The sequence below is a fragment of the Protopterus annectens genome, chromosome 5.part0 (genome assembly GCF_019279795.1).
Source record: "Protopterus annectens isolate FY-2018-M chromosome 5.part0, PAN1.0, whole genome shotgun sequence".
Taxonomy (NCBI): Eukaryota; Metazoa; Chordata; order Ceratodontiformes; family Protopteridae; genus Protopterus; species Protopterus annectens.
Window position 1 is genome coordinate 281,870,110 of NC_056735.1, and position 23,799 is coordinate 281,893,908.

General features: G+C 42.8%; 1 long non-coding RNA gene across 1 annotated transcript in view; it reads left to right on the forward strand.

Annotated features, from left to right (window-relative positions):
- The first annotated feature begins 5,383 nt into the window (after nucleotides 1-5,383).
- The window catches only part of LOC122802583, a 59,353-nt gene continuing 40,937 nt past the window's right edge, over nucleotides 5,384-23,799 (forward strand). Inside the window, exon 1 of the long non-coding RNA XR_006364960.1 lies at nucleotides 5,384-6,138. This is a non-coding gene — a long non-coding RNA (uncharacterized LOC122802583). The remainder of the gene's footprint in view (nucleotides 6,139-23,799) is intronic.

Genomic DNA, 23,799 nt, shown 5'->3' on the forward strand with positions numbered 1-23,799 from the left:
TCTTAGTTCCTTTTACCCTTCTCACTCACAAGCTATCCTCTAGCTTTTTACTTCCTCCACTTGTACCCATGTCATGTTACCAACACAGCTTGTCCTGTCACCTTCCTAGTTTTAGCATTTTTTTTCTCTCTATAGCATGTATATACTGATGTCTTACCGTTTTTGTTATCTTTATAATGTTGTTCCTCTCTCTAGTTGTAGTGTGTTATTTTTCTCATTATTGGAGCTTTTCTCCTCGGGCCTCTACTGAAAAAGGATATGTATCCAGCTAGACTAGCCCGGTCAACAAATGTAAAATAAATAAATAATAAATAACTAAAATTTTAACCAAGAGTTAGAGTGGAATTAGTTTAGTTGCAGAAAATAATTGAATGTTGTGTATTCCCCTGACTAGTGCAAGGATGGTATTCCAGGCTATTGCTACACAATGTGACTACTGACTTTGACCACAGATTTTAGCTTCATAGGTAGGTACTAGGCTATCGGCCCAAGGGCTTATGTAAGCCTAGCCAACAAGGTTCCCTGGCTTACACCACCCAAGAAAGTTATTTTCCTGTGCCACTGTTGAGCAGAGACACAGAAGTGATCCCCGGGTGTATTTCCTATTTTCCATCCACTCATCAAGATTTTTCTTGGAGTGCTAATGAAGAACTTTGCTTGACATAGATAGGTAGTCTGTTCCAGAGTGTGGGAAGTCTCTGGGACAGGAATCTATTCCTCCAGCATGTCCTGTTTATTGTGGTGACAAGGTTTAGGTCCCTAGAGAGTGTAGCTCGGAGGGACTGAGATTTCTTTAGCTGTAGCATGTCCAACAGCTCTGGGTTTGACATAGCTTTATATGTTAGGCAGGGATCACCTCGGAGTAGGCGATATGCTACGGAGTAAAGCTGGAGTTTTTTGAGGTGGTCAGTGTAGGGCATTTGTTTGAGGCCAGTAATCCTCTTTGTGAGGTACTTCTGTGGCCTTTCCAGCTGCTGCAGATGTCTTGTGAGGTACATTCCAAAAGGGGCGTTGTACTCTATAATGGGTCTAATGAATGTCGAGTAGAAGGGAATAATGACCTCTTTTTTCCTGGATGAGAATCCTTTTATGATGAGGTGTGCCACGTAGAAAGACTTCCTGACTACTGTGGCGATGTGACTATCAAAGGAGTGACTACTTTCCACCTGGGTCCCAAGGTCTCTTATCACGCATTCGGTGTTAAGTAGATTACTGCCTATGTGGTAGCTCATGGGTACAGAGTTTTTACCAAAGGGGATGACACTGCACTTTTTGGCATTGAGTTTGTGGCTATGGCTCTCACACAAGGCATCTGTCTCTGCGAGACCCTTCTGTAGGATGTCCACATCATTTGGGGACTTGACTATGGCTTCTAGTTTGCAGTCATCTGCAAACTTTGTTAGCCAGAGGCCTTCTGTGTTAGCCTGTACTTCAGAGAAGTAAATGCTAAACAGGAGAGGTCCCAGGACTGAACCCTGTGGTACTCCACTTGTCACTGGTTTGAGGTCAGATTTGGAGTCTGCAACTTTTACATTGTGGGTTCTGTCAGTGAGCCATTTGGCAACCCATCTTGTGATGTAGGGATTTATACCTAGTTTAGTGAGTTTAGCTATAATTCCAGAATGGGGGATGGTGTCGAAAGCCTTGGCAAGGTCAAGATAGGCTGTGTGAACCACCTTACCCTCACCTACGGCTTTGGTGATTACCTCAAAGAAGTTGATCAGATTCAGGAGGCATGATCTGCCTTTCACAAAGCCGAACTGGATGGGATCCAGAGTTTGGAGGTTACCAATTGTCTTTGTTTATGAGTTCCATGATGATACGTTCCATGGCCTTGCAGACCAGGCTCATCAGGCTAATAGGGCAATAGTTCCCGGGATCAGTGGTGACTCCCCCTTTGTGGAGTGGGATAACTGTTGCTGTGCACCATTCAGTGGGCACAAAGCCTGATGCGAGACTATTATTGAACATGGTGCTTAGGTGGGGAGCCAGTTTGTTCTGAAGTTCGTGTAAAACGCAGCCTGTGATATTGTCCGGTCCCATGGATGCTGTGTTTTTGGCTTTAGTATTTTGTAAAGCTTATAGATGTCAAGCAGATTTTTGTCAGAAGATGGAAGGTGACAAATTAGGTGGTAGTGGTGGAGAATTGTACTTATATGGCTCCTGGTTTGCAGTCATCTGTGAACTTTGTTAGCCAGAGGCCTTCTGTGTTAGCCTGTACTTCAGAGAAGTAGATACCAAACAGGAGAGGTCCCAGGACTGGACCCTGTGGTACTCCACTTGTCACTGGTTTGAGGTCAGATTTGGAGCCTGCAACTTTTACAGTGTGGGTTCTGTCAGTGAGCCAGTTGGCAACCCATCTTGTGACATAGGGATTTATACCTAGTTTAGTGAGTTTAACTATAACTTCAGAATGGGGGATGGTGTCGAAAACCTTGGCGAGGTCAAGATAGGCTGTGTGAACCACCTTACCCTCATCTACATGTACATAGCACAAGTAACAAAAAACTGAGGGTAATGCTGCTCAATGCCAGAAGTCTAAACCTCAAAATGCACGCACTCGAGGCACTCCTCAGTATGGAGAAAATCGATATATGTGCAGTAACAGAAACCTGGTTTGAGGCTCCAGAGAGCACCCCAGCACTACCAGGCTACAACTCATACCATATATTTCGGCCACAAAACCCGGACTGAAATACAAAAGGCAGGGGAGTATCCATATTCATCAAGGATACCCACACGTCCAGGTTAGAGTCACAGCACGATGCTTCAGAGATCATCCATGTGCAACTAACAACGGGCAAAACTGCTATTCAAATTATAGCTTGCTGCAGATCACCCGCCATGTCCCAGGACCCCCACTTGCATTCCTGGAAACATTGGGAAACATAAAGGTCCTACCAAACACCCTGATATTGGGTGATTTCAATTACCCAAAGATTAACTGGGAGAACTACTCAAGTATGAACTCCCTTGCCCAACATTTCTTAGAATTTATAAACACAAATGCCTTGGATCAACTAGTCAAAACTCACACCAGAGGTGACAACATACTGGACCTGGTCATCACCAACATGGGCGACCAGTGTTCCACACCAGAGGGCAACCCCTCGCTGGTTAGATCTGACCATAAACTAATCACTCTGGATATCCACATTCTGCCACCACCCCCTGTCAAATAAACCACCGTGAAAAACTTTTCAAAAGCAAACTTCACGTTACTTAAGACCGAGGTGGGAAGTTTCAAAGCCCCCATACTAAAGGATAACGCTGTCCAAGCTGCAAAATCATTTACTAATGCGCTCTACGGGCACCTACAAGAATGCATGGATCATGCTATCCCAAACAAAATCAAGACTCACTCCTCCAAGAAAAGAGAACCAGTCTGGTGGACCCCTGCCATAAACAAGCTATACAATAGAAGGAGGCAACTAGTACAGAAAAGAGTAAAATCCCAAGAAGGGAAGACATCCCTGATCAGTATCAGCAAGAAACTACGTTCTTGCATAAAGGACTCCAAAGATAACCACAAGGCATTCTTTAGCTATGTCAAGAATCTAAGTGGCAATTCTCAGATCTGCTCAGAGTTGGTGCAGAATGGCACAAAATACACTGAACCAACCGATATAGCCAACATCCTGGCAGACAGGTTCAGTGCAAACTTCATCCCCCTCTCACCCCCAAAAGGGCCCATAACTATACCAGAAGAATGTAGTACCCCTGAAATCACAGACACTCAGGTTAAAACAGCCCTTTCCAAAGCCAAAAACACAGCATCAATGGGACCGGACGGTGTCCCAGGCTGTGTCCTACACAAGCTCAAAGATGAACTAACCCCTCACTTAAACACACTGTTTAAAGTCAGTCTCTCCACAGGCTACGTTCCCACAGAGTGGTGCACAGCAATGGTTATTCCGCTCCACAAAGGTGGAGCCACAACGGACCCTGGGAACTATTGCCCTATATGCTTGACTAGCTTGGTCTGCAAAGCTATGGAGCGCATCATCATGGATCTCATTAACAGAGACATTGGAAACCACCAAACACTGGACCCTACCCATTTCAGCTTTGTTAAGGGGAGATCATGCCTCCTAAACCTGGTGGACTTCTTTGAGACAGTTACCAAGGCTATAGATGAGGGAAAGGTGGTCCACACAGCCTACCTAGACCTCGCAAAGGCCTCTGACACCATTCCCCACTCAGGTATTATAGACAAGCTCACCAGCCTGAACATAAACCCCTACGTCACGAGATGGGTTGCCAACTGGCTCACGGACAGAACCCATATGGTAAGAGTTGCCGGAGCTTGGTCTGACTCTAAACCGGTTACAAGTGGCATTCCCCAGGGCTCAGTCCTAGGACCCCTCCTGTTAGGCATATACTTCTCAGAGGTACAGGCAAGCATAGGAGGACTATGGCTGACTAAGTTTGCAGGCAACTGCAAACTAGGGGCTATAATTGACTCTCTGGCTGACACAGGCATCTTCCAAAAGGGTCTCACTGAGACAGATACCTGGTGTCAAAACCATGGCCTCAAACTAAATGCCAAAAAGTGCATAGTCATCCCCTTTGGAAAAAACAAAGTACCCACAAACTACCACATAGGTGGTAGCCCCCTAAATACGGAAGATGTAATAGGGGATCTGGGGACCCAAGTAGATTGTAACCTCTCCTTTGATAATCACATTGCCAAAGTAGTTAGAAAATCCTTCTATGTGGCCCACCTAATCACAAAAGGGTTTGCATCCAGATCGAAAGAGGTCATTGGGCCCCTCTACGCATCACTCATCAGACCCATCATAGAGTACAATGCCCCATTTGGGATGTACCTTACAAGACACCTGCAACAACTGGAAAGACCACAGAAGTTCCTCACTAAGAGGATCACTGGCCTCAAGCAGATGCCCTATGCAGCACGACTGAAGAAACTCCAGCTGTACTCGGTTGCATACCGCCTACTCAGAAGTGAACTCTGCCTGACATACAAGGCCGTGTCCAACCCAGAATTGAAGGACAAGCTCAACCTAAAGAAAACCATACCCCCTCAAGCCACATGCTCCAGGGATCTAAACCTCACCACAACAATAAATAGGACGTGCTGGAGGGATAGATTCCTGTCCCAGAGACTTCCCATGCTCTGGAACAAGATTCCAATCTACATTAGGCAGAGCTCCTCACTAACTCTCTTCAAGAGAAACCTTGACGAGTGCATGGGAAACAGAAACTTTAACCCAGCCAGGGATCACTTCAATGGCTCTGCTGGACAGAGAAACAGGGAACTAATCTAAGGGGGCGGTGAAAGCCAACACATTCCGGCTAGGTTTATAAATGCCGTTGGGCAGATAGTCTAGTACCTATCTATGAACCTATAGCTGGGCAGGAACTGGGGTTAAATATATGTTGTGTTAAAGAGAAGTCGGGTATAATTTAGTTGGTGGAATAATTTCAGACAGTTTGTATAATTTTTAGTGTGGGCAACAATGTGTTCTGGGACTTGTGTGAGCTGTAAATCTAGCGATATTACTGTTCTTTAGATGTTTAGGGTGGTTTGGGTGTTAGTCAAACTGGGTGAACCATATACTAGAAAAGTGAGTAGTTATATTATCAGAATAATTTAGCTGTTTCAAGGGATGAAATGTAGGAAAACTGTGCCTGAATTTCCTTCCAAACATTATACCATTGTCTTCAAGTGCAAACGAGTTAAAAAAAATAAAACCTAACAAGTATTAACCCTAATAAGAACTACAAAAAATGAAGGTAATATACGACTTAGAAACCATTCTACATCGTGAAAAGGAAAACCGGAAGTCCCAGCGTAAAACGTTCTCTTCCGGGTCATTTTACGTTTTTCTGTATTAGACGTTGAATAATTTGCTCGTACGGGGAACTTTGGAAGTCTATCAATGTGTACATTTTTGGCATAAGTATTCACTTTTGCAACTGTACGTGTAAGTTGTTGGAGAGCAGCTTATCACTACTTGTTGTAGTTATTTTTTTTGTTGTGAGTAAATGACGACCTGATCACTTTTCTCGAATTTGTGATGGTGTTTTATGTCAGACAGAGCACGGCCTGGCAGGGGACAGGAAGTTACTAGTTTAGAACAAAAGGTTTGTTTTGAAACCCACTTCGCTGATGAGGTAATTAAAACTTTAATATTTGGGTCTCTTTCATCGCAGTTTAGCACGTGTGTTTTTTATGTTGGTGTCTTTTTTTGAATTTTGAAACGCCAATGTATTGCTTTGCAAATCCTGGCTTATGAAATCTTGTGCACGTTTTAATTAAGTGTTGTGGCTGAGGTTTCTGTAACTGCAGTATGCTTTATTTCTTTTAGTCTGGGTGCTTTCATTGTTTTGCATCAGAAATGGTTAGTCGACTTTTTAAGTTTTGTTCTATTTAGTTAACATGTTAAGTAATGCAATTTACATTGTTGTGATGTGTCAGTAGAGTAAGGAGCTTTTGACAGCACCCTCCAGCACTGTCTACTTGATTGTGACCTTCACTTTTTTGTCACAGGATCAGAAGTACTCGGTGGGGAGGGACGGTTGAAAGGTTTTGTTGCACGCTTTCATTGTTTTTGGTGGTGCAGTTTTATGGTGGGGTTTCCTCTACTGCACACCTATGATTTGGGAATGCGCAGTATCCCATGAGTAATGTTGAATTTACAAGCTGTAGTACAAAATTTTAGTCTTTTCAGTGTAGGTAGCTCAAGACTGTAGTAACAGCCAGCAGTGGTTCTTTTGCGTTTCCAGCTTAGTTTGACATTTTTTTTTTGGTCGCCGTGCATTCGTATAGCTCCAGCAAGTCATTCTTCTGTCAGTATGGGATTTCAGTGGCTATTTTGGTCCAGTTCTCATCATCGCAACGGCCAGAGTAGTTTATCTCTAAATTATTCTAGGGCACTAGTGCTGTATGTATATTGCAGTGGACTGGTACCCTGTCCTGGATTGGTGTGTGCGCATTCCACTCATTACCTGCTGGATTAGGTTCTTGGATTAACTGGCTAGACTCTAGAAATGTCTCAAAACTATTCCTGTATTCTCGCAGAATGTCCAGATTCCCTATTTTTGTTCCTCCCATTATTTTATTTTTTTCCGGATTACTTGCACCAACAGGTTGGGAGTATGGTGTGCGTGTGCCACGCGGAATGTGTTTGGGAGTTGTTTGTAGGAATGTTTTGCAGTGAGGTCTAGTAGTGTACTGCAGGTGCTGTGGTATGTGTAAAGTGGGACACATTCGATTTTTGGTAGTTATTTTTTTTTGGGGGGGGGCACCATTCTGTACACAGCCATTGTGTGGAATGCTTTAATTTCAGTCTCTCTCCTTCCGTATCATAATTGCAGGGGTGTGGAATCAGATTGCACTTTATAGTTTTCGTTCTGTTGTACAATGCCCATCAGGATTAAACTGTCTTGGCAGGCTAAACCAACAATTCGGGGAAAATGAAGGTTATGAAAGCCAATCTTGAGGTACAGATAGCCTTGTGGTTGTCCTTGGCCTAGGAGACTGTCTTTAGCTGTGCCAGAAACCTCAAAGGTGTTATACAGCAGTGCACAGGACTGATTTGTTAGTGGAGCCGTTTTCATGGAGTTAGACTGTGTAGCAATTTTGTTAGATGACAGAGATTTGGCTTCAGTTTCATCCCCCCCCCCCCAACTATTACTGGGGAGCAGGTCCTAAATGCACTGTTCACGTTTTAGAACACTGCATAGATGATGATCGATGGGATATTAGCCAAGGATGCTTCCTAAATAATTTTTAATATTGTTTCTTTGGACATCTAGAGTTCATCTTTAATTTATAGCCTCCAGCTAGACTTTGTGCAATGTGAATAAAGGACTGTGGTGTTCATCCCAAGGGCAGTCCAGCAACAGATCCTGGGAACTACAAACCTGTAAATCTAACTACTCTTGTATGCAAAGCCATGGAAAGAATGAGATTTAATAATGAAATAGTAAACCTTCCGACACTGGATTCATACCAGTTTGGCTTCTCAGTGGCAGATAATGCCTACTTAACCTTTGGCAGTGCTTGAGGACAATGCAGTGTTTACTGTCTACCTTAACCTGCTTAATGCATTTGATACAGTACACCATTTGGGCATTGTAAACAAGCTCAAGAAATTAGGCATCAACTCTTTTATGTTCCTCGCTCGATAGACAGCTGGCTCTCTGATAGGATCAGGGAGCTAGGGTGGGAGTGATTACCTCCACAGTGGCCAGTCACTTGCAGAGTCCCTCGGGGCTCTGTGCTGGGCCCACTTTGTTTTGACATTTACTTGGAGTACCGGGCTACTTCAAAGGCCACTGGCAGACCCAAGTTTGCCCATCACTACAAACTTGGAACAATCATAGAATTCCCCGTAAGACGAAGTTCTACAGGAAGGACTAGCTCAGACAAATGACTAATGTCAGACACAACTTAAAACACGATGTCAAGAAATGCATAATAGTACCCTTTGGGAAGTTGGCCACCCTAGGAAACTATAACATGCACGTAAGGGTGGGCCCAGTAGTCAGGGTTTTGGGGTGTTTGTGGGCAGTAACCTGGCTTTAAACCAACATGTGGTTAAGGTAGTAAGGAAATCATTCAACCTTGATCGTCTTATTTATTGCATTTGTTTATTGGGATAGTCCGACTGAGCAGAAAGTTACCCCTTTTCAATGGAGGCCCGGGGAGTAAAGCTCTACAAAAATTTCAACATTATATAAAGAACATTGTAAACATAAGTATAGAAGTAATCAACAAAGATGCAAAATTTAAACACGGTCATTAATTTAGTAGCAGCATAATGTAAAGAGCTATTGACCATATTTGGAAATTAACTTGATAGGCGATAAGAGGAGAAAGATGGAGGATTAGTATTAAAAGTGAGAGTGCCTAGTGCTTGGAGAGAAAAGGGTGGAGGACATCTGTCATCCAGGAGTTGTGCTTGTACAGAGGCAGGTATATTTTTGGTATTCTCTTGTTTGTGCCTTAGGAGACAGTATTTACTGTGTTTCTTAGGGAGAAAGGGAGTTCCAAAGTTTGGCCAGAAAAGGGCAGTACAAAGAGTCATCAGCTAAGCAGTTAGCTTTTGCACTAGTTAATAACACTTTGTCAGTGGATCTCAGCCGTCTGCTTAAGCTAGAGCATTGCGTCTAGGTTCGTGGAGGACATCATTCCTCTGTATTTGGGCCTTCGTCAGACCCATTATCGAGTACCTGTCCAGGCACATGTATCTTACTGTTTTGAGACTATCTGTGCCTAGGATACATGGCATCCTTGGATCCTGCTGTGGTGGACCTGTGCACATCTGCAAAACCAGTAGCGAACTACACAACCTTGGGTCTTGAACTTTGCTTGTGAATTAAATAGGACATATTGGAGAGAGAAGTATGTCTGTGAGAATTCCTGTCTTCCAAAACAGGCTTCCCAACTTATTCAAGCATAAGCGGTACCAGTGGATGGGAAATTGGAAATTCACCCTGGGTCTAGCACCTGTGTATCTAATGGACAGCAGCAGTCTGCATATCATATCCTGGCTTACATGTACCCCTGAAAATAATCTCTTGAGGCTTAAATTTGAAGAAGATATGAGGGGTGCATGGTTAGGCTTATAAAGGCCCCAGTGGTCATTAGCTTTGTATGTACTTGGGAACCTACAGCTTCTGAGATAGCAGTATGTGTTCTGTGTAAAACAATGTATGCTTTTTGTTTGTTTGCATGAACTCCCGATTAGAGTATGTGTATGCCTTTTGTCCAAGGGGGTATGTTCTCATAGTTAAAATAAATGTGTATTAGTGGGGTGCAGTGTTGTCACTCATCTTATTATTTTACTTGTGCAGTTTTCAATCTCCTCCACAGTGGTGTAAATGGATTAGTATACTTCTGTATCCTGCGCTGTTGTAGTGATACATATTTTATCCTGAAAAGGAGAGGGAGACAAAAAAAACCAAACCCCTGCATTATTGCTGTCCCCACAATGACCACTTTATAAGAAAAACTTGGCTATTCTGATGCATTCCTTAATCATGGGAAGTATGTTATAAAAAGCAAGTGTTGGCAACTGTAATTTAATATTTGCTCTTCCAGTCACTTTTTTTTTCTGGTATTATGATGCTGTGGTATTATAGACAAGGTCACTGACCTTTCCTCTTGAAGTAGTTTCTACCCGATTGGAGTGATCATAATTTGGTAACTAGAGCTTGTTCCGCACATTTCATAGTTGAAAGAAGTACTCAAAGTGACTACAGTTGAGAGCTGTGTGGGACACTCCCAACTTCCGTCTGGTTACTTAACCAGTGTTTCACCCAGTGCATTTAATATGGATTGACAGGCTACTGTTAGTGAGTTGTTGCTGTTCTTACCTGCATGGCAGTTTTATTGTTTTGGTGCATTTTTCTGTGGTTTTTGTGATGATTATTAAATGATTTGTGATAATTCCCTTCTGTTTTCTATCTGTGATCCATTTGCCATATAATTCTGTGTAGAATGCCTACTGACACTTGTTATCTTGGGTGTTTGACTAAGGCTGACAGTTCAGTATTTAACTTCTGATGTTGGAGTTCTAAATCCAAGAAGTTCAGATGCCAGAAATGTTGATGTTGGTATTGTGGCTGTGTGGCATCCTCCACATGTTGTAGCGAAAAACATTTGGGAAAGCAAGAATAGCATGGGTTCTGCTAGAAGATGATGAATTTCTTTTGCTGGTGTTTATTAAAAGATAAGTGACGTGCACACACACATTTCTATAGCAAGCATGTTACTTTTTTATCTCATTATTTGGGCAGCACAGTAGCACAGTTGGTAGCATTGTCATCTCGCAGCAAGAAGTACTCTGATTTGATTCTCAGTTTTGGTGCCTTGTGTGTGGAGTCTGCATGGCCTCCCTTTGTGTGGATTTTCTTCCAGTGTTTTGGCTTCCTCCCACATTATAAAGGCATGCAGTAGGCTGATTGGACACTCAAGTTTTTGTGTGTATATGTAGTATGGAAAAACAGTGGCATGGCTAGCCTCCTAGTGGTTTGAACATTTGGCTCTAGATCGGTAGTGTTGTTAAGAAGAAAATGTTAAGCAAACAGTGTTTCACCACAGCAGGCTAGCAATTTGTCTCACCTGCGGGTGGGTGAGACTGCTGTGGCCATCTGTACCTCAGACCACTCCTCTTTTACCCCAAATCCCTCTGAGGTAATACCTACAGCCACTATGGATCAGGGGTTAGCCACTTCCTCTACAGTTGTTGGGAGTCCCCTCTGTGGGCAAGGGAGTGCCACTCTTGTTGGTCCTGAGAGTGGGAAACTGGGAAGGTTTCTCTGTCAGAATGCTGTGCCCATCCTTGGGGAAGCAGCAGCTGCCATTAGTAACACGGTTGGCCCCATTTTACTTGTCAAAAAGAAACCAGAAAACCAAACATGTTTTCTACTCTTCAAATTTCTTTGGATAGGAATAAATTATTGGGATTCACTCAGGGTTTAATTCTGGCTATTAATCCTTCCTGTTGACTAGTTTCTGACAAAAGAAATAGGGGTGCTTCTTTTCCTGAAAAGTTTCAAGATTCTGAATCTGAACAGGAAGATGCAGGATGGAATCAGGGTTTTGTCTTCTGCTTTCTCATTCAGATGTTGAGGAGAGCTCAGTTTCTGATTTCTTCTTGTGGGGGATTCTGTTTCTGTGAGACTATTGCTAGAATGTCCCTCAAGTTACTATGAGTTGTTACAAAAGAATTTTTATAAACTGCACTTATATCTCAGAATCCCATCTGATGTAGAATTTTCCTGTTGGTCTAAAAAGGCACATGGGATGTTTAAAGTTTCTCAGTCTCGTAAATTTTTATACTTTGTTCCCAAACCTGACCCAGCCTTAAACTCCACTGCTGCTAGCCACTTATTAGTTAATTCCAATCCTACCCTTTCTAATAAGGATGAGAAAATGTATTAATCTGCATGGAAAAAAAGTGTACTTCTGCAACTTTGATTTTCAGAATTTTAAATTGTCAGGATCATGTGGTGGTTTTGTTCTGGCAGATTGTGGAAGTATGAATGTGTTTTTTTTTTTTTTTTTTTTTTTTTATGTACAGTTTCTTCCTGTGAAGAAAAAAATGATTTAAATAACTTGGTTTCTTCTGTTTCACAGGTCACTACTCCATGTTTGCAGTGTTTGTATGATTCTGTTGGTACTTTTTCTGTGGCTAGTGGTACTGTGAAGGAGGTTTGCTTGGCTGCATTCTCAGAACCTCCCATATGATTTAAAAAAAAACGGAATAAACAGATGTGTAAGAAGGGGCATCCGGGGTTCCAAAAAAGTCTCAAACTTGACTGTTCAAGACCTTTTGACCCCCCCCCCCCCGGCCTAGTCCATAATTCTCTTCAAAAAAAGGCTGAATCTCCATTTTTTTTCCTTTGGCAACATATTGTTTCAGACAAATGGGTTCTGAAAATCATTCAACAGGGTTAGATTGCACTGGGAGGAAATTCCTCCATTCTAAGGGGTCATTCATCATGCTGCAGATCGGACTATCCTTGTTTCCTCCTGTTCATCACATCCTGTCCCAGGGAGTGGTAGAACCAAAAATGCTTGGAGACCAGTTATGGATCTTTCTTTGCTAAACCTGTTTGTGATGGTGCCTAAATTCAAAATGACACTTCACAACCTGTCACCTCTTCTTCTTCTTTCAGATTTCCAGGTAACACTGGATTTAAGATGTTTATCACCTCCCTATTTATCCAGACTTCAGGCATTTCTTAAGGTTTTGTGTGTCTGGATCATATTATCAGTTCTCTGCCATCCCCTTTGTGAACACGTTTGGTACAGTTGCTAAAGTATTTGGCTGCAATTCTAGTTTGTTGCAGGCTGCAGGGTATCCACGTTTTCTGTATTTAGATGACTTAATTATCTTTGCAGGGTATTTTTCAAAATGTCAGTAGTCTGTCTGTTGGAATCCCAGTTGTGCAAGAGAACTTTCAAAATTCTTTCTTTATTCCCTCACACAGGATTATGTTCCTGGGATATCAACTAGACACCTTGGTTCAAAGTGCTTTTCTTCCATGGGGGGAAAAATAGATTTTTATCTAGATCTATGTCTAAGGTTTTCCACTCGGACTTAGGTCACTGCAAGGGAATACTTTAGAAATTTGAGTCTCATGGCATCTGATTATCATGATACCCCTGGCAAAAATCTACATGATAAAGATAGAGTGGTATCTGAAATATTTTTGGTCACAGCATCAACACCCTTTTTCAGAATCCAGGATTGTGGTTTATTAGAGAAATGTTTTGGTGGAGGCAACGGGTATCCTTAAATCCAAGTCTCCCCTTTTCCATCCCTGCTTCAAAGCATCAGTCACTACAGACACTTTGGACTTTGCTTGGGGAGCAGTTTTGGGAGCGGTAAAATGGCACTGGCTGTGGGACACAAAAGACATATGCAAGCACGTAAATATCAAGGAGATGCTCTGCTGATCAAGGCACTTGACTCACTTAAACATCTTTGGTCCTCAGGACCTCTTGGTTACAGACAGTACCACAAGCGTATGGTACATCAGCATGCACGAGGAACCAGGTTGTGTCGTTTTTGCAGACTAGCCATGTTAGCTTGGGGTATAGCTTCACAGCATAATGTCGTTGTATCGGCATGCTACATCCCATCTGAGCAAAACTGTGTGACAGACAAGCTGAGCAAGACCAGGACAGATCCTCATGAATAGAAACTGGATTGGGGGTCTTACGAGATTTGCTTCCTGCCTGAACAATCGACTGACAACATTTTGTTCCCTGACTCCATGTAATAAGGCTTGGAAGGCAGATATTTTATTTTTTTTTTTTTGACAGGAATGTTTTTGTATGCCTTTACATTAATACCCAGGGTATTTGTGAAGCTTTAGAATGAATCCCCCAATATCATTGTGGTGACTGCTTTCTGGTTCAAGCAAATATGGTTCTCTCTCTTCTTTTGGAAATTGCTAAGCTTCCTCACAGAATAGATCTGCTCACACAAGAACAGGGGTGTTTGATGCACTGTGACAGCAGTCATCTTCAATTGACTACCTTGGATGATAGGGTCTTTATTCCTTTTAGACACCTGTTGTCTTAGGACGTGCAACAATGGGTACCAGTGGAGGCAAGAAAGTCTGCTACTAGAAAATCGTACATTAGAAAATGTAAAAGGTTTTATAGTTGGTGCCAGCAACATAACCAGCACCCATTCAAGGCTAGTTGTTCCCTGGTTTAACAGTATTTGTGAGAGTTACTATCCTGTGGCCTTTTTATTCCTCTTTCAAGGTATTTTTATTGGACATTTCAGCTTGTCTGCCCATGGATCCTCCTCTTTCAGGGCAGTTTCATGGCAGAATGTTCTTGAAAGGGGTTTTGCATAAGAGCCCTCCAAGTAATTTGGTGAACTCTCCAAGAGATCTTAATTTTTTGTTAGAGAATTTAACACTTGTTCTATTTGAACCAGCAAATTTAGCTGACTTGGGGTTCTTAACATGGGAAAACAGTTTTACTGATAGATCTTATATCTGTAAGAATGGTATCCTGAGTTGCAAGCTCTTATGGTAACTCAGCTCTACTTGCCTTTCCATAGGGGCAGGGTTTCTTTCAGAACTAACTGTTTTTTAATCCCTAAAGTGGTATCTGAATTTATTTTCAGCCAAACTATCCCATCTCCCAGTTTTCTTTCATGAACCTAAAAATGAGGGAGGAAGGGTACTCCATGCCATGGATGTCCGCAGACAACTCTGGTACTGTCTTGACAGAACTAAACTTTACAGATCTTTGGATCGGTTGTTAATTTCTTATGAAGGTAAGAAGGGACAGCCTGTGTCAAAATAAACTGTTTCCAAATGGTTGTCTAAGGATAATGGTAAATATATTTCTGCCTCTGTAAAGATTCGTTCTACCAGAGCTGCTGTTTCCTCTGGTGCCTCTTTCAAAGGGCTGCACCAATTCTATCCTTGAGGCTGCTACTTGGACTTCTGTCCATGGCTTCAGTAAACGGTACAGGTTGGATTTTATTTCTAGAGCAAGAGCTGGCTTTGCCAGGTCTATCCTGCATGTGTTTTTAGAGGGCTCTTCTGTGCTTTCCTCTTCCCAAGTTTCCTGTTAAGCTTTTTGTAAAAAAATACTGCAGCAGTGATATGGGAGGACATAGTACAGTTTTGAAAAATCTTACCATATACAGTAGATGTCCTTCTCTTTGCTGTTACAGTATTCATTCCCTCCCTCCTCCTACTCCTTGTGCTCTGCCTTATTCTGCTTGCCTTCTTGGTCAAGGACCCTTTTTTTTTTTTTTTTTTTTTCCCTTTCTCCTTCTGGATACATATGTTCCTCTTGGCCCCTAGTGACATTCTTTTCCTCTTTGGGCTTTTCATCTCTTGAGTTATGGAGTCTGTCTTTCACCTTTATGCATTGTGCGGGGAGCATACATGTTAAGTACAATATCTATAAATTCCAAAGGCTTTAGCATACTGGCTGGGTGTTTGGGCTATTTTTGTCAGGAGATCCATTATGTAAAGAATACTGCAACAGTGAACATAATGACATCTACTTTTATGGTATGATTTTACACAACTGCACTTTACCTCTGCAGCAAATGGAATCAAAAAGTGTGATGAAAGGGGTAAGATGATTCTGGAAATTTTTTAGCCCTCCTTTTCCAAAATTTCTAAAGGATTCTGTAACCTTTATCCAGTTTTGGCACAAAATAAACAGTCTCAACAAAATGTAGGTAAACGGATGTTTAAGAAGTGGAACCCCTGAAAACCAAGGGTAGGCCAACAAGTCAGAATGACTATTTTAGGGACCCCCCCCTGCCGCCAGTCCCATTTTCATTCCAGAAAGTCTGAATCTTCACTTTTTTTCTTTGGGAATAGATGATCTCAATCTCGGACAAATGGTTTCTGAAGGTCGTTTGTCTAGGTTACAGATGCAGTGGAAGGAAATCCCTCCTTTCCTGTGGGCATTTCCTCTTTCACCAGACTTTTTGTTTCCCCCGGGCCTTCAGTACATACTATTCCAGAAAGTGATAGCACCAGTTCCTGTTTTCCAAGTCGGGAACGTATTTTATTCAAGGATGATTTTAAAGAAAGATGATGCTTGGGAGACCACTTCTGGGTCTTTCTTTCCTAAACCTGTTTGTGATAGTACACCAGTTCAAAATGCTGTCGGTTCACAACCCATTACCCTCTTCTTCCTCATTTAAATTTCCTGGTAAGACTAGATGTAAAAGATGCTTATCTTAACATCCATTTTTATCCAGACTTCAGATATTTGTTAATGTGAGCCAGAAACACAGAACATTGTCAGTTCTCCCTCTTGTCCCATTGATCTATGCGTTGCACCAAACTGTTCAAAAACTGACTAGCAGGCCACAGGATATCGACTTTTTTCATATTTAGACTTGTTTATTTTTGCAGAGTCTTTTTCATATTGTAAGGAATCTCTCTTGTATGAGAGATCTTGTATGCTGTCATTTCAAGAGAACATACAGAAATCTTCTTTTTTTTTTTTAACTCCTCCACACAGGATTGTGTACCTGTGGTGTCTGCCAGTCACTTCAGTTCTGAGTTTTTTTCCAAATGAAAACAAATCTGTAAAGATCTATTCTGAAGGTTTTCCACTCGTACTTTGGTCACTGTGAGGGAATAACTCAGGGTTTTAAGTATCATGGGAGTCTATAATTTTCATGGTACCCCTGACAAGACTCTGCATGAGAAGGATACGTTCATATCTGAACTCTCTCTGTTCCCAGCGTCAATGTTCATTGTCTTTTTAATATATAGACAAACATTTATATAAAAGAAAACAAACCCTATTATGTTTTATAGTTATAAACATCATGCATCACTTTTGTACAACTGTCATCAATCAACATTGCTCATTTCCTGCCTTCCATTGAATTGCTGCCTCTCCAAAACATTCTGTATGTATTGCTACCGCAATTTCCATTTTTATGCAGTTTGCTCCTACCATTTTTCTACAGAAAAAGAATTGGAAATGGGGGCATCTTTTACAATATTTCCAAATACTGGTGTGTGTGTTTTCCCGCCCCTCTGTTTAGGCAATTCAGATCCTGTATCAGAGCTAAATAGTTCTTCAGTTACACCCATCGCACCTCCAATATTTTGCCATCTATTTGAGGAAGAATTCTTTGTAGGTGGCTTGGGGTATAAAATTACCTATGTAAACATTTCCAAGCAAAAATCCTAAATCTTCTAGATTTTGTTGCAAACTTGGGCGTCCTACATATGTCTTCCCACTGTTTTCTTGTGAATTCTTACCCAGTCTCTCTCCAGAATTTTTTTTTTCCTAACCTCCTGTAATTCCTATAGTTACTGTGCAGTGTTTTGTATGCCCTACTAATTATCCCTTGATGCCCACCAAGGGAAGGAATATCCTGGACCTGGTCATTACCAATATGGGCAACTGATGTTCCACACCAGAGGTCAACTCCTCGCTGGTCAGATCCGACCACAAAGTAATCACCCTAGACATCAGTACCCCCCCCCCCCACCGTTAAGGAAACAACCGTAAAAAAAACTTCCAAGCCAACTTCATGCTTCTTGAGACAAAAGTGGCAAGCTTCACGACACCCATACAGATGGAAAATAGAGGTACGACTGCTGAATCCTATACAAATGCAGTGTATAACCACATGCACAAGTGCATGGATCGTGCCATCCCCATCAGAACCAAAAAAAAAAAAAGCCAATCTGGTGGTCCCCTGCTATAAATAAACTCTACAACAGAAGGAAGAAGCTGTTGCAAAAAAGAGTAAAATCCCCTGATTGCAGGAACTCCCTGGTCAGCCTCAATAAGAAGCTGAGATCCCTCATAAAATCCCCCAAAGCTAGTTACAAAAATAAAATCGCCACTGATTCTAAAGACAACCACAAAGCATTCTACAGCTATGTCAAGAATCTCAATGGCGATACTCGCATCTGCTCTGAACTACAGTGCAGTGGCACTAGATATACAGAACCAACCGATTGCCAGCATCCTGGCAGGTTCAGTGCAAACTTCACCCCCCCCCCCCCCCCCCAAGGGCCCATCACTTTTTTGGAAGAATGCAAAGCCCTTGTAATCATGGCTGCACAAGTAAAGATGGCACTTTCCAGAGCCAAGAACATAGCATCCATGGGACCTGACAAAATCCCAGGCTGCATTCTGCATGAATTACAGAATGAACTGGCACCCCACCCAAGTACCATCTTCAGTCATAGCCTCACTTCAGGCTTTGTGTCAACTGAATGGCGCACAGCGATGGTTATCACACTCCATAAAGGGGGTGCCACCATGGACCCCGGGAACTACCACCTCATTAGCCTGACAAGCCTGGTCTGCAAGGCCATGGAACGTATCATCTTGGAGCTTATAAACAATGACATAGTAATTTCCAAACTCTGGACCCCACTCAGTTTGGGTTTGTAAAAGATAGGTCATGTTTCCTAAACCTGACTTGACTTCTTTTGAAGCAGTCACCAGGGCCGTGGGCGAGGGTAAGGTGGTGCACACAGCCTATCTTGACCTCGCCAAGGCTTTCAACACCATCCCCACTCTGGAATTATAGATAAACTCACCAGAGTGGGGATAAATCCCTATGTCACAAGATGGGCGGCCATCTGGCTCACTGACAGAACCCACACAGTGAAAGTAGCCGACTCCAAATCCAACTTCAGACCAGTGATAAGTGGAATACCACAAGGCTCAGTCCTTGGTCCTCTCCTGTTTGACACCTACTTAGAAGTCCAGGCTAATCCTCTCTACTCATCCCTCATACTCATGGCCTACACCCTCCCCATATCATTAGAAATATACCAAAATCCCAGTTTTTGAGAATGAAGAGAATATGCTCTGAGAATTAAGATCAACATCAACGGGATCTCAAACAGGTTTCATCATAGGGGCTATAAGTCTGGTTACATTATGGCCACAAGTAAGTGGGCTACACAACAGGATAGAGCTGGGCTATTAGAATACAAACAAAAAACACATACAGAGGATAATTTGATCAGGTTTGTGACAACATATGGCTGAAATAGCAATGTCATTAGAAATGTTGATGACAGTTGGACTATTCTTTTGGCCAATTGGGAGTTGGGGAACATTCTTTAATCAGTGTCATTTTTCTTACCGAAGGGGACTTACGTTGGGTTCCCTCCTCAGTCAGTATAAATCCGGTCTATCAGTTTTGGGCTTTAGCCATCAAATGACTCTAATAGGGAATAGATTATTAGGTTCCTTCCCGTGTGGACACTGCTCATTTTGTACATATGTGATGAAATCCAAGGACTTTTCTAGTAAGAATAGCAGTAAGGTCTATGATATTAAATGATGTGGGAATTGTGGGATGGACTGGGTGGTCTATTTGTCCACCTGCACCTGTTCCGCGTTTTACGTGGGTCAGACATCTAGACCCTTAAGGATCCGAATGTCTGAACACTTCAGTGATGTTTGAAACAAACGCATGACTAATGCCCTGTACAAACATGTGCTTAAACACAAAACATTCAAATTCCATTTTGTCATCATGGGCAGCCACGGTGGTGCAGTGGTTAGCGTTGTCACCTCACCGCAAGAGGTTCTCCGGTTTGATCCTTGGCTGGGGTGCCTTCTGTGCGGAGTTTGCATGTCCTCCCTGTGGTTGCGTGGGTTTCCTCCCACATCCCAAAGAAATGCAGTAGGTGGATTGGGCATTCTACATTGGCCCTAGGTATGAGTGTGTGCGTGTGTGCCTTCAGTGGAAGGTTGGGCACCGGGCTGGCAACTCGACACTGTAAAACTCTACTGCCAATCATGAGTGGACAGGTGATCCGCTGTGTTGACCCCTAACCGGGGAAAAGGCCGAAAGAAGAAGATAATATTTTAGGGGACAGATCCAACAAAATGGGGTGGCATGGATTGTTGAATACTAAGGAGAGGGGTTGGATTATTAAGTTAGGGGGACTGTTTTCCCCAAGTCTTAATGACCACTTATGACCCACGAGTGTGTGCATTTCTATGCCCCCTATCAGGAGATGTGTTTTGAGTTGTATTCTATTCATACTGTCACTTTAAATTTTCTGTTAGGATTCATTTTCTAATTAATTGCCTTTATTGATCATGCTTTATAAGATCTTATGTGGTAGTGTTGTATCGTTGTATCGCTGTTGAGGGCGAAGATGCCGAAACCGGTCTGAGTTTTTGGATCAAGTCACATTAAAGTTTATCTTGAGTACTCCCTCTTTGGTGCTGGCCTCCTTTTGACTTTTTTGCATTCACGTTTCTTGGCCTGGTGCACCAGCCTTGCATGCAAGTATGTGTTTGTGGATTTTCCGCGTGGTGGCCTGCAGAGTTCCAAGCAGCAGAAGGCTAAAAGAGTGACCTTCTACCTGATATAAGTATTATTTGTGGCTTTCCAACTGTATTTAAGCTAGCGACTGCATTTTTCGCCTGATCTACTGCTTTTTGCCTGATTTACAGCTACTTAAGTCAAACTTTGCATTGTAACATTGTTTATTGCACTTTAAAGTTTCTATTTGTTGCAAATTGTTTCTGTAGGCTACACACTAAAGTGCGCTAGCCGATTTAAAGCTTTTACTGTCTGTTTTTCTGTTTCTTTACAAAAAAAAAAAAAAAAAAAAAAACACTATCCCTTGTTTTCCCGCCTCACTGAACTAGAATAGTCCAGTTTCAGAGTTGCTGATCCCTGGACTTTGTTTTTAGTTCCTGATACTGAATCACTGCCATATTTGGAAGGAGGGAAGTTTCTTTGCTAACCAGTGGGAGTGGGTAGCACTGAGCGGCCTTTTCGTCTGATCTGGTAAGGTTTCAGCCAGTAACTAGTAGCCCATTGGTCGTTTTGGGCCAATTCGTAGCTCTTTTCAGCCCCCTGTTATAAAATGCGCTATACGCGCGTTAGCGCGACTTAGCGCGGAGTTGCCACCGCTGCACACTAGGGCAGCGCCGGCCAGCAAAGTTTAAACTATTTGGGCCATCTAAATTCCACTCTTCAAATTTTCCCTTAAAACTACCTTCCTCGAATTATACTACTGATCTAATCAGCGTATCCTATAACTAAAAAAATCATCTCTACTTGACTCCAAGTAGACTATACTCTATCTGAAAAACCTATCACTTGCTCCTCCAGTACTTATCACCTTGATACAGCACTCTTGTTATAGATAGTACCCCAAAAAGGCAAACCCCATTTCTCGGTCACCCACATCCCCCTGAATCTCTTTTAAAGTTTTTTTGTCTACTCCTTCTAGCATGTCTAGGGATCAGTTGCTAGTGTCCTCTCCTGCTCAGCTGGTGAACCTGGGAATATTGAAGCAATGTTACAATTGCCTCATGTACACAGACAATCCTCTCCTCCTCCCACAAAACACAAATACATGCGAGAGATGCAAATATACGGCCAAACTGGAGGCTGAGCTCTCTCAACATAGGACTGGCAAGGCCAGACAGGAGGAGAAGGTTACCACACACACTATAGACCCAGTCTCGCATAGTACCATCACAACTGCAAATCATACACATAAACACACAAAGACATACTCGGAGGCTCTGATCAAAAATCTACCAAAACAGCAGAGGCCACCAAAGCAGACACCCAAACAACTACCACCTCAGAACACAACACCTGCAACACACAGACCTCACAGTCAGAGTGTCAAACGGTCACAGCCCTTAAGGCCAAACACAATGCCAAACACACTAGTCATTGGTGACTCCATAGTCAGACACACTGGCGTCCGCTCACCAGACTGAGTAAGGAGAAGGTCACAGTAAGCTGCCTGTCGGGCGCTAGAATCCGCCACATAACGCAAGCACTCGGGTCTCTCAACAGCAGGTACAAGTACGACTCAGTCATTGTCCACGCTGGTGTAAACGACCTGAGACGTACCTCTTTGGACTACATGAAAAGAGACATCGAGGAGCTCTCTGATTATGTAGCCCAGGCAGGTATGACCCTGACCTTGAGCAGTATCCTACCTTCACCAAGAATGATGCCACAATACAGAGATAAGATGATCAGCTTTAACAATTGGCTTACCCTCTGGTGTCATTCAAAGGGGATCCAATGTCTGTCTGCCTGGGATGACATGCTGGACAAGCCACGCTGCTTCGCAAGGGACGGCTTGCACCTGTCACCCCTGGGATTCCGAATATTGGCAAAGGCTCTTGCCACCCCCATAGTGCCTTTTTTAGGCAAGGCTCAAATTCTAAACCTACCACCCTAGAACACAAAAAAGGAAAAAAACTAAGGGTAATTCTGCTCAATGCCAGAAGTCTCAATCTCAAAGTGCACGCACTCGAGGCCCTTCTCAGTAAGGAGAACATCGATGTCTGTGCTGTGACAGAAACCTGGTTCAAGGCTCATGAGAGCACCCCAGCACTATCAGGTTTTACCTCATATCATGCATTCCGGCCCCAAAATCCAGACAATACCAAGAAAGGAGGGGGGGTATCCATATTCATCAAGGACACCCACACCTCAAGATTGGTAGCAACGCACGATGCATCGGAGACCATCCAGGTGCAATTAACCATAGGCAAGACTGCTCTGCAAATTGTAGCATGTTACAGGCCACCCTCACAAACTCAGGAACCTCAAATGGCCTTCCTGAAAACACTAGAGGGGATAAATGTATCACCAAACACCATCATACTAGGTGACTTCAATTACCCTAATATAGACTGGGAACACTACTCAAGCCCAAACACCCTAGCCCAAAAGTTCCTGGAATTCATAAACTCAAATGCCATGGAACAACTAGTCACCATCCCCACAAGAGGAGATAACATACTTGATCTCATCATCACGAACATGGGAGCACAATGCTCAACACCGAAGTATACCCCTCACTGGTGAGATCAGATCACAAACTAATCTCGCTGGAGGTCCTCATCCCACCCCCACCTGAAATAAAAGGACCACAGTAAAGAACTTCTCAAAGCCGACTTCACACTTCTAAAGACTAGTGTGGTCTCCTTTAAGGCCCCGAGCCGGGAAAACAGTACTCAAGCCGCTGAATCACTTACAAATGCCTTCTACCAGCACCTGCAGGACTGCATGGATAAGGCAATCCCAAGCAAAACAAAGACTCTTTGTACCAAAGGCAAGCGTCCAGTCTGGTGGACCCCAGCCATAAACAAACTCTACAACAAAAGGAGGAAGCTACTACAAGATAGAGCAAAATCCTTAAAAGGTAAGACACCCTTGATCACTATAAGTAAAAAACTAAGAGCTCTCATAAAATCATCCAAAGCAAATTTTGAGAGAAAAATAGCTAAAGACTCAAAAGACAATCATAAGGCCTTCTTTAGCTATGTTAGAAACCTGGGAGGAAATTCCCAGATATGCTCAGAACTAGTTCAAAATGATGTGAAGATTACTGATCCTACAGACATTGCCAACATACTGGCTGACAGGTTCAGTGCAAACTTCTCCCCCAAAAGGAGAGATATCTATACCAAACGATTGCAGCCCCCAAACATTTCCAGCCCAAGTGAGAACTGCTCTCTCCAAAGCAAAAAACACAGCATCCATGGGACCAGATGGGGTCCCCGGCTGTGTGCTCCACGAACTCAATGAGGAATTAAACCCACAGCTAGGACAGCTGTTTAATCAAAGTCTTACCTCTGGATACGCACCCAGGAGTGGCGCACTGCAACTGTGGTCCCACTTCACAAAGGCGGTGCCTCCACCGACCCTGGAAATTACCGGCCCATTAGCTTGACAAGCCTTATCTGCAAAGCCATGGAGAGGATCATAATGGACCTCATAAATAAAGACATAGGGAATTTGCAGACTTTGGATCCAACCCAGTTTGGCTTTG